Genomic DNA, 13,495 nt, shown 5'->3' on the forward strand with positions numbered 1-13,495 from the left:
TGAATTATCCACCATCATTCACAAATGGGTGTGGCAGGACTGCAGAGCTTTGATCTGATCCGTTGTTTGTGGGATCGTTTAGCTCTGTCCACAGCATGCTGCTTCCACTGTTTGTCAAGTAGTCCTGTGTTACTTTCAGGTTATTGGTGTGTGTATATGTCTGTGTGCGAGTGTTTATGTAGCTCGGAATGTGTGTGTTTGTGTATGTGTGAATATGACTATGTCTGTCTCACTTGTTATATGCGTTTCTGAGTGTCCCTCTCTTTCTTTCTATCTGTCACTTTTAACCTGCTCCCCAAATAATTTTTCTCTGAACCTTGACTAACAAAGAGATAGAAAGTAAGTCTTCTTTCAACAGTGGCATGTGGAAAGTTAATCAAATTGTCATCAAAGAAGTCGTTAAAATAGATTCACTGAAACATGCATCCTTTTCATTGCTGTATGTGAGATCTTTCATGTCTGCGCCTGTTCCGAGACCTGTCTCTCTCTGTTTCGGGCTGGTGACAGCGCGATTCTGCGTTTCATTTCTTGCCCATCATTGTGGTTCTCACATCGAGCTGAAGCGTGAGGCAGAGAGCAGATTTTTAAAATCGCTGTGAAATCAATTTGTGGAAGTGGGAAAGGCCGAGTCAGTTTTTCATTGTATTTTCAACATCCAATATTGCAGATAAATTAAAGTGAAGCTTCGAAAGCAGCAATAACCTCCTCGTCTGGGAATTGAACCCCGGTCTCCCGCGTGACAGGCGGGGATACTCACCACTATACTAACGAGGAATTCGTGCAGACATTTGCTGTATATTCACCACAGATGCTTCACGTTTCAGTGAATCTGTTTGAACTGTTCATTTGATGACAGTTTGTTCAACTTTCCACGGACCACTGTTGAAAGAAGAATTACCGACCACTTTTCCATCTCATGTTGGATCATGATGTGGGTAACGCGGGAGAGAGTGAGACAGATCTTCTCAGGAAAATATAGAAAATATGAGGCACATACACAGACAGACAGACAGACACAGACACACATACACATGGATTGACTCAGAAATACTGAGAGTCAGAATATGGATAATTTGGCTGATTTTTGTTCCATTTCTGTCGTTGATTTCGTGAAATCTTGCAGATCAATTAAAATGAGCATAAAACTCGAGGTACTCAATGCTGTGGAATTTTAATTCACTTAAGAATTATTAATTCTAGAAGAAACTTGCTGAATTTTGAAACGCAGAGATGAAACAGGTTGATGAATGACGGGATCTGAAGTCTGTCAGATTTGAACCTGCGCGGGGGAAATGAATGAATTTCGAATCTGTCACCTGAATCACCAGTCAGCAAAAATCACAATTGCTCTGCATCCAGTCCTCAAATAGTCTCTGTACAATAATATTCTGAAAGTGACAATCACCTGTTTTATTGCTCTGTAGTTTTTGTTTAGGAAGAAGCTCGGCGAAGACATAAAATTAAAAGTTAGCGTCTGAAAACTGCTACCTCCCAGTCGGGGTATTAAACCCCGGACGAAGGTGGGGCAACTCACCACGATAAGAGAGAAAGAACGAAAGAAAGACAGAGTCAGTTGTCGTTGTCTAACAAAGAGATGGAAATGGAAATGGTTCTTTCAAGAGTGGCCCGCGGAAAATGAAACAAACTGTCATCAAATAAATAGTTAAAAGAAATGCACTGATACGTGAAGCATGTCTAACACCATCTGGGATGAGTGCACAGTCAATGCAGCAGTTCCTCGTTAGTATAGTGGTGAGTATCCCCGCCTGTCACGCGGGAGACCGGGGTTCAATTCCCCGACGGGGAGATTAAACATTTGCCGCCTTTTAAAGCTTTTTCTCTCATTTATCTCTAATATTCGATGCGGAATATACAGTGTAAAACTGACTCGGAGTTTCCCACTTTCCCCGATTTAATTTCACTGATATTCCAGCGGTTTTAAAATCTGCTCTCAGCTTCACTCTTCACCTCGATGTTCGACTGGTTTCTGTGATGTTGGGGATTTCGGGAGGAGGCCGAGATGGATCATCCACTCGGCACTTCTGGCTGAAGACGGTTTCTAAAACTTTGCACTCACACGCTGGGCTTTACCATCATTGAGGATGGGGATGTTCATAGAGCCTCTTCCCATTAGTTGTTGAATTATCCACCATCATTCACAAATGGGTGTGGCAGGACTGCAGAGCTTTGATCTGATCCGTTGTTTGTGGGATCGTTTAGCTCTGTCCACAGCATGCTGCTTCCACTGTTTGTCAAGTAGTCCTGTGTTACTTTCAGGTTATTGGTGTACACGTGTATATGTCTGTGTGCGAGTGTTTATGTAGCTCGGAATGTGTGTGTTTGTGTATGTGTGAATATGACTATGTCTGTCTCACTTGTTATATGCGTTTCTGAGTGTCCCTCTCTTTCTTTCTATCTGTCACTTTTAACCTGCTCCCCAAATAATTTTTCTCTGAACCTTGACTGACAAAGAGATAGAAAGTAAGTCTTCTTTCAACAGTGGCATGTGGAAAGTTAATCAAATTGTCATCAAAGAAGTCGTTAAAATAGATTCACTGAAACATGCATCCTTTTCATTGCTGTATGTGAGATCTTTCATGTCTGCGCCTGTTCCGAGACCTGTCTCTCTCTGTTTCGGGCTGGTGACAGCGCGATTCTGCGTTTCATTTCTTGCCCATCATTGTGGTTCTCACATCGAGCTGAAGCGTGAGGCAGAGAGCAGATTTTTAAAATCGCTGTGAAATCAATTTGTGGAAGTGGGAAAGGCCGAGTCAGTTTTTCATTGTATTTTCAACATCCAATATTGCAGATAAATTAAAGTGAAGCTTCGAAAGCAGCAATAACCTCCTCGTCGGGGAATTGAACCCCGGTCTCCCGCGTGACAGGCGGGGATACTCACCACTATACTAACGAGGAATTCGTGCAGACATTTGCCGTATATTCACCACAGATGCTTCACGTTTCAGTGAATCTGTTTGAACTGTTCATTTGATGACAGTTTGTTTAACTTTCCACGGACCACTGTTGAAAGAAGAATTACCGACCACTTTTGCATCACATGTTGGATCATGATGTGGGTAACGCGGGAGAGAGTGAGACAGAAAGAGACAGATCTTCTCAGGAAAATATAGAAAATATGAGGCACATACACAGACAGACACACACACAGAAACAGACACACATGCACATGGATTGACTCAGAAATACTGAGAGTCAGAATATGGATAATTTGGCTGATTTTTGTTCTATTTCTGTCGTAGATTTCGTGAAATCTTGCAGATCAATTAAAATGAGCATAAAACTCGAGGTACTCAATGCTGTGGAATTTTAATTCATTTAAGAATTATTAATTCTACAAGAAACTTGTTGAATTTTGAAACGCAGAGATGAAACAGGTTGATGAATGACGGGATCTGAAGTCTGTCAGATTTGAACCAATGAATGAATTTCTAATCTGTCACCTTAATCACCAGTTAGTAAAAATCACAATTGCTCTGCATCCAGTCCTCAAATAGTCTCCGGACAATTATATTCTGAAAGTGACAATCACCTGTTTTTTTGCTCCGCAGTTTTTGTTCAGGAAGAAGCTTGGCGAAGACATAAAATTAAAAGTTGGCGTCTGATAAATGCTTCCTCCCCGTCGGGGAATTAAAACCCGGACTAAGGCGGGGCAACTCACCACGATAAGAGAGAAAGAAAGAACGAAAGAAAGACAGAGTCAGTTGTCGTTGTCTAACAAAGAGAAGGAAATGTAAAAGGTTCTTTCAAGAGTGGCCCGTGGAAAATGAAACAAACTATCATCAAATAAATAGTTAAAAGAAATGCACTGATACATGAAGCATGTCTAACGCCATCTGGGATGAGTGCACGGTCAATGCAGCAGCTCCTCGTTAGTATAGTGGTCAGTATCCCCGCCTGTCACGCGGGAGACCGCGGTTCAATTCCCCGACGAGGAGATTAAACTTTCGCCGCCTTCAAAAGCTTTTGTCTCCAATATTGGATGCTGGAATATACAGTGAGAAACTGACTCGGAGTTTCCCACTTTCCCCAATTGAATTTCACTGATATTCCAGCCGTTTTAAAATCTGCTCTCAGCGTCACTCTTCACCTCGATGTTCGACTGGCTTCTGTGATGGTGGGGATTTCGGGAGGAGGCCGAGATGGATCATCCACTCGGCACTTCTGGCTGAAGACGGTTTCTAAAACTTTGCACTCACGTGCTGGGCTTTACCATCATTGAGGATGGGGATGTTCATCGAGCCTCTTCCCGTTAGTTGTTTAATTATCCACCATCATTCACAAATGGGTGTGGCAGGACTGCAGAGCTTTGATCTGATCCGTTGTTTGTGGGATCGCTAAGCTCTGTCAACAGCATGCTGCTTCCACTGTTTGTCAAGTAGTCCTGTGTTACTTTCAGGTTATTGGTGTGTGTATGTGTTTATGTAGCTAGGAATGTGTGTGTTTGTGTATGTGTGAATATGACTATGTCTGTCTCACTTGTTATATGCGTTTCTGAATGTTTCTTTCTATCTGTCACTTTTTCCCTGCTCCCCAAATAATTTTTCTCTGGACCTTGACTAATAAAGAGATAGAAAGTAAGTCTTCTTTCAACAGTGGCATGTGGAAAGTTAAACAAATTGTCAATAAAGAAGTAGTTAAACTAGATTCACTGAAACGTGCATTCTTTTCATTGCTGTATGTGAGATCTTTCATGTCTGCGCCTTTTCCGAGACCTGTCTCTCTCTGTTTCGGGCTGGTGACAGCGCGATTCTGCGTTTTATTTCTTGCCCATCATTGTGGTTCTCACATCGAGCTGAAGCGTGAGGCAGAGAGCAGATATTTAAAATCGCTGTGAAATCAAATTGCAGAAGTGGGAACGGCCGAGTCAGTTTTTCATTGTATTTTCAACATCCAATATTTCAGATAAATGAAAGTGAAGCTTCGAAAGCAGCAATAACCTCCTCGTCGGGGAATTAAACGCCGGTCTGCTGCGTGATAGGCGGGGATACTCACCACTCTTCTAACGAGAAATTGGTAAAGGTTTTGACCGTATATTCACCACAGATGCTTCACGTTTCAGTGAATCTGTTTGAATTATTCATTTGATGACAGTTTGTTTAACTTTCCACGGACCACTGTTGAATGAAAAATTACCGACCATTTTTCCATCTCATGTTGGATCATGATGTGGGTAACGCGGGAGAGAGTGAGACAGAAAGAGACAGATGTTCTCAGGAAAATATAGAAAATATGAGGCACATACACAGAGAAACAGATACACATCGATTGACTCAGAAATACTGAGAGTCAGAATTTGGATAATGTGGTTGATTTTTGTTCTATTTCTGTCGTAGATTTCGTGAAATCTTGCAGATCAATTAAAATGAGCATAAAACTCGAGGTACTCAATGCTGTGGAATTTTAATTCACTTAAGAATTATTAATTCTACAAGAAACTTGTTGAATTTTGAAATGCAGAGATGAAACAGGTTGATGAATGACGGGATTTGAAGTCTGTCAGATTTGAACCTGCGCGGGGGAAATGAATGAATTTCTAATCTGTCACCTTAACCGCCAGTTCGTAAAAATCTCAATTGCTCTGCATGCATTCCTCAAATAGTCTCTTAATTATCCACCAGCATTCACAAATGGGTGTGGCAGGACTGCAGAGCTTTGATCTGATCCGTTGTTTGTGGGATCGCTTAGCTCTCTCTGCAGCATGCTGCTTCCACTGTTTGTCAAGTCGTCCTGTGTTACTTTCATGTTATTGGTGTGTGTATGTTGGTCTGTATATGTCTGTGTGTGAGTGTTTATGTAGCTAGAATGTGGGCCTCCATTTTTACAGCTTTTTTATTTTAACCTCTTGGGGCCGGGATTCCTGGGCCTTCTCCTTCACACCACATGAGAGGAGGCGAGAAGGCCCGAAACAGCAGGTAAGTGCCTTTATAGCACAGCTGGTGGCCCGGAGGAGCAGGAGTGCTTTCCGCAGGCCCAACAAGCCAACCTGCCGTGATCCCATGCAGATGATCGGCCGACCCCCTCCAAATCTCCGACACCCCTGCACGAACTACGAACCCCATGATCTCCGACCCCTGCAATGACTCCCGAACCCGACCCCCGATGACTGAGCCCTCCCTCCGATGACTGACCCACCCATGACCTCATGACCCCGTGACCACCCTCCCCGATAAAATCAAGCCCAATGAGTTTGATTCCCGTTGTGTTTTCTCTCTGTCGGTTTGCTAATAAACGTTTAACTCGCGGCCTGTTCCCATCAATGGTCACAAGTCGTAACAGACAGAGCGGGTCTGACCGCCCCGAGATGTGGAAAAGACATCAGTTCAGGACAAATGCCTCAAATCAAATAGTCTCCCGGCTCCGAGGGAGACAAATTCCAGAGAAAAAGGCAGATGGGAAAAGAGAAATAAAAGCTCAATAAAGACACTATCAATATTTCCCATTCGTGATGCCTGTCTATTTCTTCCCCAACCTTTCTGTGCCGGTTAAAATTTCAGTGTAAATAAATGCGAGAATCGACTCAAAGAACGAGAACAAAGCAACAAAAATCACCGAACACAGAATCAAACCCAGAGACCTTTAGATCTTCAATCTCACGCTCTCCAAACTCAACTATTTCGGCTCCACTGTAAATTGGACTTTGTGACATCACCTTGGACAAAAATATAAACCGGGTGGAATTTCCCCTCCCGCTCATTCCTCACTCTGGGGGAATGGGACCCGGTCAGATCTCGGAGCTCAGGTTATGTTAATGTTCAGCTGATGATATCTTAATATTATCTTGTGTTTGGCCTCATTCAATCAGGTTCATGGGCACTTTCTTCCATCATCCCTTCTCCCTGAAAGGAATGTGGTGCAGCTGTTGCCAAATTTAACAGGAAAAATCAATTATCGCCCGCTTTTCACAGGAGAAGAAACTCATCCTGGAGATTCACGCGGAGCAATTTCCCAAATAATGGTCCCGCCCGGGATTGAATCAGAGACCTTTCATGAGTGATGTAAACATGATAACCGCTGCACTAGGGAAACCACTGCTCAATTTAAGGCATCGTGTGCCTTCTCCGTTAAACAACTTCTGTCCCACACTTAAAGCTCTCATTCCATCTCTTTCTCAAACAGTTCACTGATCAAAACTTCACAAGTCACAGAGGAAAAAGACTTAATTTCAAAATCATTAAACTCCCGAAGGAGCTGCGGGGACAGACTGAGCGGTGTAACTGAGTACAGAGATACAGAGAGACACCAGCAGAGGGAGGTAGAGAGCGGTGTAACTGAGTACAGAGATACAGAGAGACACCAGCAGAGGGAGGTAGAGAGCGGTGTAACTGAGTACAGAGATACAGAGAGACACCAGCAGAGGGAGGTAGAGAGCGGTGTAACTGAGTACAGAGATACAGAGACACACCAGCAGAGGGAGGTAGAGAGCGGTGTAACTGAGTACAGAGATACAGAGAGACACCAGCAGAGGGAGGTAGAGAGCGGTGTAACTGAGCACAGAGATACAGAGAGACACCAGCAGAGGGAGGTAGAGAGCGGGGTAACTGAGTCCAGAGATACAGAGAGACACCAGCAGAGGGAGGTAGAGAGCGGTGTAACTGAGTGCAGAGAGACAGGGAGACACCAGCAGAGGGAGGTAGAGAGCGGTGTAACTGAGTACAGAGATACAGAGAGACACCAGCAGAGGGAGGTAGAGAGCGGTGTAACTGAGTCCAGAGATGCAGAGAGACACCAGCAGAGTGTCCAGGAAACCAACCTTTTATCTGAAATCTGAGGCGAGATATAAACTGCACAGAGTAGAGGAAGCATTACTGTGTATCTAACCCGTGTTGTACCTGCCCTGGGAGTGTTTGATTTGACAGTGTGGAGGGAGCTTCATTCTGCATATAACCCGTGCTGTACCTGTCCTGGGATTGTTTGATGGGGCAGTTCAGATGTAACTTTAATCAGTCTCTCCACATAACTGAAGTCCCTCATCCCTGGTACCATTCTAATAAATCTCCTCTGCACCCTCTCTAAGGCCTTGACATCCTTCTTCATGTTTCGTGCCCAGAATTAAACGCAATATTCCAGCTGAGGCCTCACCAGTGTTTTGTAAAGGTTTTGTATCAATTCCTTGCTTTTGTATTCAATGCCTCAATTAATAAAGCAAAGGGCCCCATTTGCTTTTTTAACTGCCTTCTCAACTTGTCCTGCCACCTTCCAAGATTTGTGTAACTACACCCCCAGGTCTCTCTATTCCTGCACTCCCTTTAAAATTGTGCCATTTCGTTTAAATTGCCTCTCCTCATTCTTCCTACCAAAATGTATCAATTCACAATTCTCTGCATTAAATTTCATCTGCCCATTTCACCAGTCTGTCTATGTCCTCCTGAAGTCTGTTACCATCCTCAACATTGTTTATTACATTTCTGAGTTTCGTGTCATCTGCAAACTTTGAAATTATACCCTGTACTCCCAAGTCCCGGTCATTAATATATATCAAAAAGATCAGTGGTCCTAATACCGAGCCCTGGGGGACACCACTGTATACTTGCCTCCAGTCTGAAAAACAACCGTTCACCACTGCTCTCTGTTTTCTGCTCCTTAGCCAATTTTGTATCCATGCTGCCATTGTCCGTTTAATCCCATGGGCTTCAATTTTGCTAACAAGTCTATTGTGTGATACTTTATCCTCCCTTAATCTCTCACTGCATAGAAACTCCCCGACCCATATTCATGGCCACCCCCTCGACCTTGCCATTTCACGTGGTCTCTCTTCTCCTGATCGTGTCAATCATGGATAAGGCCATCTCTGATCACTTCCTTGTAACCCTCTCCACCCACATGGAATCAGAGAATCATAGAAAGGTCACAGCATGGAAGGAGGCCATTTGGCACATCGAGTCCTTCCCGGCTCCATGCAAGATCAATCCAGCTGGTCCCCCTCCCCCAATGCACATCATAGAATGAACTCAGGAATCCCACGCCACTTTCTATGAGCGGTATCAGGCTGCGGTTATGGTGCAGACCGGGACCCAGGGCTGAGGCTGTGGTCATCAGTTACTCTGGGAGTGGCACAGTCTGGTTCATGACTAGCCGGGGGTGAGAGTAACCCCAGGGAGTCAGGCTGGTGTTTAGAAGGGTGTGGGTTCCAGCTCCAGTTCCAGGACTGGAACACATGATCCAGACTGACTGTGTCGTGCTGAGAGGGAGCTGCATCGTGAGAGGTGCTGTCCTTTGAATGAGGTGTTTAATGGGGGTCCCTTCTTTCTGCTCCGAGGTGTAAAAGATCCCGTTGCAATTTGTGAAGAACAGGGAGTTCTCCCGGTGTCCTGGCCAACATTCTTCCCTCGACCATCAGCACCCAACAAACAGGAGATCGGCTCAATATCTCATCACTGTTTGTGGGATCTTGCTGTACACAACTTGTCTGCTACCTTCTCTTAAAAACGATAGTGACTGATCTTCGAGAGAAGTGCGTTGGGATGTCCTGAGGATGTGAAAGGTGCTATACAAATGCAAGTTCCTTGTTTCTCACAGGGGGCCGTGTCTCGTTCCTCGTCTCATTGAGACTCTCAGTTAATTGGTCCGTTCTCTGCGCAGATGGGGCCCGACTCACTGAGTGTTTCCCGAATGTTCTGTGTGTGTTTCACTCAGACTCGGGCTTTACAGTAAATAATAAAAGGACTGTAGTCAAACACTTGGCCATGAGCTGCTGCCCAACCTGTCGTGACATTGTTGCTTGCTTCCCTTCAGTTTTTGGTGCACTGTCGCCTGAAGAGCCGTGGTTTGCCTCATTTCTCAGTGTGATTGTGGGACTGACACAGAAGTGAGAGAGAAAGCAGCAGCCACAGCCTGGACTGCAGGCAAATTGGGAGGCTGAAACTAAAAGTTGACTATTCCCATACCGGGAATCGAAGCCGTGCCGCCTGGGTGAAAACCAAGAATCCTAACCGCTACACCACATGGGAACTGAAATAAAACACCAGCAGGAAGGGCACTGAGACTACAACCGGAAAGTTAACGGACGATTCAAAGGAGGTATTCACAATTATGAAAGGTTTTGACAGAGTATGTAAAGAGAAATTGTTTCCAGTGATGGAATGGTTAATAACCAGAGGACACAGATTTCAGATAAATTGAAAGAAATCATTGGGGGATTTGGAGAGATTTTTTTACACAGCGAGTTGTTATGATCGGGAATGCACTGCCTGAAAGGGAGGTGGAAGCAGGTTCAATAGTAACTTTCAAAAGGGAATTGGATAAATAGTTGACGTGTAATAAATTGCAGGGCTGTGGGGAAAGAGCCGGGGAGTGGGACTAACCCACTTCCTTCTGTGTTCATCCCTGGAAAAAACCCTCCCCCAGGTCACTTGCAACGGCACTTTCAAATTCCCAACTCTCTGGACTTTGGCCCTCCATTCACCACAACATTTCTGCAGCTACTGATTTGCTCAATCACACCCTCACCTCCACCTTTGACGCCCTTGTACCCATTAAAGCCATCACTCTCCCTCACCCTGGTCAATCCCCCTGGGTCTGCCCTCATTTCTGCTTCCTTAAGTCCAAGGGACACAGCTTTGAAAGTTTATGGTGGACAACTGCTTTGGCCATTCATCGCCAGATCTGGCTGGACCACATAAAGCACTATCGGGTCCTGTCTCCTCTGACAAAACTGCTCACTATTCCAGGATCATCCTGGAATGTAAAGATAACCCCCGGCTTCTCTTCTCCACTACAAACCGTCTTCTTAAACCCCACTCCACTCACTCCTCCACCCTCACCTCCAACAAAAAGTGCGAGGAGCTCATGGACTTCTTTGTCACTGAGATTGAGACCATCCATTCAGCTGCCTCTGCCGCTCCGCTCCCTTCCCCGAGCTCACCAAGTTTCTCTCCTATCTCCCCTCATGCCCTCTCTGAGCTCATCTTGACCATGAGACCCACCTCCTGCTCCCTCGACCCTATTCCCAACAATCTGCTGACCACACAACCTCCCTTCCTGGCCCCATGTTAGCTGACATTGTTAATGGTCTCCTCTCCTCAGGTACTGTCCCCCTCCCCATCAAATCTGCCGTCATCACCCTCCTTCTCAAAAGACCCACCCTTGACCCCTGTGTCCTTGTAAACTACCACCCCATCTCCCACCTCCCTTTCCTCTCCAAAGTCTTGTCACCTCCCAAATCCATGTCCATCTTTCCCACAACACCATGTTTGAATCCCTCCAATCAGGTTTCCACTCCTGCGACAGTACTGAAACGGCCCTTGTCAAAGTCACAAATGACATCCTCTGTGACAGTGTGGAGGGAGATTTAATCTTCATCTAACCCTTGATGCACCTGCCCCCGGAATGTTTGATGGCACAGTGTCGAGGGAGCTTTACTCTGCCATGTACTGTACAGTATCAGTCTGTGATGGAGCAGAGCCCTGCTCTTTAATGGAAATTATTCTTTCGATGAGCCACTGAGCCCCTAAAGCAGCCTCCAAGATCCAAAGTCTGATTTCCATCCCACAGTTCCAGCAGTTAGCGAGGGCTGGGCCACGTTAACAGCAGCTCTCTGTTCCTGGTCTGGAGCTGAGGTGTTGTGTATTGTCCCTGACACAGGGACCAGACGGTGAGCTGCTGGCTCCTATTGTTCTGGGATCATTCCCTGCTGCTCTGTTCTCACCTCTTCACTGGGTCTCAGATTATTACCAGACATCTTCCTGATCAATAAACAATCGGCAGTCTGACCGAGGAGATTTGAAATGTGTGAAACATTTCATGTGTCTCATCCCTGTCCCTGGACACAAATAAATCGGCCACCATGAAATGTTCACAGTCCGTTTCTTCAGCCTTCTCCTTCTCAGAAGAATCTTTTAAACTCCTTGCTAAAGTGACCATTGATCTTTATGTCTTGTTTTGCGGTATGTCCTAGATTGTTCCAGGTCAGCATTGTAATAACTCGGTGGTAGTTGAAAAGTGGGATCATTATATTAAATCGAGATATTTATCACAGCCCCGCCCCCCAAACATTCAAACCACCGTTCAGGAGGAGAACCCCTCTGCTCACTGACCTACATTGGCTCCCAGTCCACCAACATCTCAAATTTAAAATTATCCTCCTCGTGTTCAAATCCCTCCATGACCTCGCCCCTCCCTATCTCTGTAACCTCCTCCACCCCTACAACCCTCCGAGATCTCTGAGCTCCTCCAATTCAGGCCTCTTGCGCATCCACGATTTTCATCGCTCCACCATTGGCGGCCGTGCCTTCAACCGACTGGGCCCAAAGCTCTGGATTTCCCTCCCTTAACCTCCCCGCCTCTCGACCTCTCTCTCCTCCCTTAAGACACTTAAAACCGACCTCACCTGTCCCAATATCTCCTTATTTGGCTCCGTGTCACATTTTGTTTGATAATCGCTCCTGTGAAGCGCCTTGGGACGTTTTACTCCGTTAAAGGCGCGATATAAATGCAAGTTGTTGTTGTTGTTGGGGTGGAGAAAGGGTTTTCTTTCTTTTTATGACTCTTTTCTATCTCTCTATTTCTTTCCTTTCTCGGACTCTGTTTTCCGGGTCTGTTCACTGACACACATTACAATCTGTGTCACTCGGTGTCTAACAATGTGAGGCAATATGTTTTATTCCCGCTGTGTTATCTCTCTGGCGGTTTGCTGATAAATGTTTAACTCGCGGCCTGTTCCCGTTAATGGTCACAAGCAGTAACAGACAGACAGAGCGTGTCTGACCGCCCTGAGATGTGGAAAAGGCATCAGTTTGGGACAAATGCATCAAATCAAATGTTCATCGGGCACCGAGAGAGACAAAAACCAGAGAGAAAGGCAGAAGGAAATAGAGAAATAAAAGCTAAATACAGACATCCTTGATGTCTCTCCATTCCATCCCCAACCGTTCAGTGTCGGTTAAAAATGTCAGCAGAAGTAAATGCTCGAGAATCGAACCAAAGAAGAAGAAACAAAATAACCCAAAGACTGCCAAAACCCAAGATCGAATGAGGGACCTTTAGATCTTCAGTCTAACGCTCTCCCAACTGAGCTATTTCAGCCCCACATCAAACTAGTCTTTGGGTCATCCTCTTGGAATAAAATATAAAGCCGGGTGGAATTGCCCCTCCCGCTCATTCCTCACTTCGGGAGAATGAGACCGACCATCAAGGAGAGATTTTCTGATCCTGTCGTTGAATCTCATTTATATTAAACATTCCTTGAACTCTCTGCCGGGGGGATTCAGAGCTGGGGTTCGCCATGAACCAGCTTCCCCTCAATTCCCAGCTTTATCAGTGAATCGACCAACAAACGCTCGACAGAGCTCAGGTTATATTAATAATAAAAACAGAAAATGCGGGAAACACTCAGCAGGTCAGGCAGCATCTGTGGAGAGAGAAACATCCTTTCAGGTCGATGACCTTTCATCAGAACTCTCTCCACAGATGCTGCCTGACCTGCTGAGTATTTCCAGCATTTTCTGTTTTTACTTCAGATTTCCAGCATCTGCAGTAT

General features: G+C 45.2%; 3 non-coding genes across 3 annotated transcripts; 1 reads left to right on the top strand and 2 right to left on the bottom strand.

Annotated features, from left to right (window-relative positions):
• The first annotated feature begins 1,735 nt into the window (after positions 1 to 1,735).
• On the top strand, positions 1,736 to 1,807 carry trnad-guc (transfer RNA aspartic acid (anticodon GUC)). Its single transcript has one exon. It is a non-coding gene; the product is annotated as a tRNA-Asp (tRNA).
• A 1,037-nt stretch (positions 1,808 to 2,844) lies between these two features.
• On the bottom strand, positions 2,845 to 2,916 carry trnad-guc (transfer RNA aspartic acid (anticodon GUC)). The gene has a single exon. It is a non-coding gene; the product is annotated as a tRNA-Asp (tRNA).
• A 10,052-nt stretch (positions 2,917 to 12,968) lies between these two features.
• trnaf-gaa (transfer RNA phenylalanine (anticodon GAA)) lies at positions 12,969 to 13,041 on the bottom strand. Its single transcript has one exon. It is a non-coding gene; the product is annotated as a tRNA-Phe (tRNA).
• Between the last annotated feature and the right edge of the window lie 454 nt (positions 13,042 to 13,495).

Source organism: Heptranchias perlo, chromosome 35, assembly GCF_035084215.1.
Source record: "Heptranchias perlo isolate sHepPer1 chromosome 35, sHepPer1.hap1, whole genome shotgun sequence".
Lineage (NCBI taxonomy): Eukaryota > Metazoa > Chordata > Chondrichthyes > Hexanchiformes > Hexanchidae > Heptranchias > Heptranchias perlo.